Source organism: Oryzias melastigma, unplaced genomic scaffold (assembly GCF_002922805.2).
Source record: "Oryzias melastigma strain HK-1 unplaced genomic scaffold, ASM292280v2 sc01602, whole genome shotgun sequence".
Classification (NCBI taxonomy): domain Eukaryota; kingdom Metazoa; phylum Chordata; class Actinopteri; order Beloniformes; family Adrianichthyidae; genus Oryzias; species Oryzias melastigma.
The window spans coordinates 8,479-9,778 of record NW_023418184.1 but is presented as its reverse complement, the minus strand read 5'-3'; the positions used below and the strand labels follow the sequence as shown (position 1 = coordinate 9,778).

The window sequence follows — 1,300 nt, the reverse complement described above, 5'->3', positions numbered from 1 at the left end:
GTCGCTCTGTGATGTCCTCAGAGATGTTCTGGTCTTTCTGGATCATGAACGTGTGGAGGGAGGTGGAACCAGGATCTTTAGAGGGGGATGACTGAGCTTTCCCATGAGCCTTTGCAGCTGCTCTGGGGATGCTTGTTTTGAAGCATCTCTCTGGTCTTCCTGGAGGTTTTCTGGTCTCTCTCCAGATGAAACCAGAACATGGATGGAGATTAAGAGGATGTGACTTTAATGACCTGAAGATTCAGTCCATCTGATCTGTTTGCTTCATCTCCATCAGTCTCTTCTTCTGTTTTCATGCCCTCCTGGAGGTCATTAAACCAGCTTTACCTCGTGGACTCAGCGCTCTGACTGCCCCCTCCTGCCCCCCCCTCAGTGACCCTGACATGTTTGTATTTACTGAGGATTTAGCAGAAAGTGAACAATTACATTTTCTCCAGGAGAGTAATGGTTGGGAGATTGTTCCGCCGTCTGTCCTTCCTTTCAGGTGGACACTTTGACAGATTTCAAATGAGTGTTACCTGGTGTCAAATGTGGCTCAGCAGCCGCCGCTGTTCTTTCCCTCTCTTTAGAAACGACTGTGGAAGCCCGGCGCCCGGATCGATGCGCCCCTTACCCGCTGTAAATTGGATGGCCGGGGATTGATTCATCTGAGCGCTGAAGGAGAGCGGCGTGCGGCTCCGGAGGCTGAGGTGCTCTCACAAACACGCCGCGTGTGCCTGCACGCCGTCCTCACTCCTTAATCGTGTAATGCGCTCTGCGTGCAGACGCCTGGATCTGCGGCTGATCTGGATAATGGAGCTGCAGCTCTTGACCCTGAGGGTGAACGCTCAAGCGGCCTTTTGTCTGGCCGAGTCTGCACTCGGCTCACCTGTTCTGCTAGTCATCGCTCTCCACACCAGACGAGCGAGTCCAAAAAGTCTGTTCAGATCATTAAAGGATCTACTTTTAAAAATCTTTTCAACCCAATAAATCTGTGATTGACCTGCAAACCTCAACACTTCTCTGGGTTTCTACTGAGGCAGAAACTATTGGAACCAGAACTGGTTCTGTTTTTGTTTACCTGTTCATATTTCTGTGTTCAGACGCTCCAGCTGACGGTTTGTGTTCTGGTTTGTGTTCTGGTTTATTTTCTGGTCTCTGTTCTGGTCTCTGTTCTGGTTTGTGTTCTGGTTTGTGTTCTGGTTTGTGTTCTGGTTTGTGTTCTGGTTTCTGTTCTCCTCGTCTGTCCTGACTCCACTATGCTCGGAGTCTTCCTCAGTCTGTGTAGTTTAGCCTGATCTTCGTCGTCTGCAGGCTCGAC

The 1,300-nt window shown here is 50.0% G+C and overlaps 1 long non-coding RNA gene across 1 annotated transcript; it reads left to right on the top strand.

Moving 5' to 3' along the window:
• The first annotated feature begins 6 nt into the window (after positions 1-6).
• Positions 7-995, top strand: LOC118598506. The gene is made up of 2 exons (XR_004947577.1): positions 7-689; positions 765-995. It is a non-coding gene; the product is annotated as an uncharacterized LOC118598506 (long non-coding RNA).
• Positions 996-1,300: the final 305 nt, after the last annotated feature.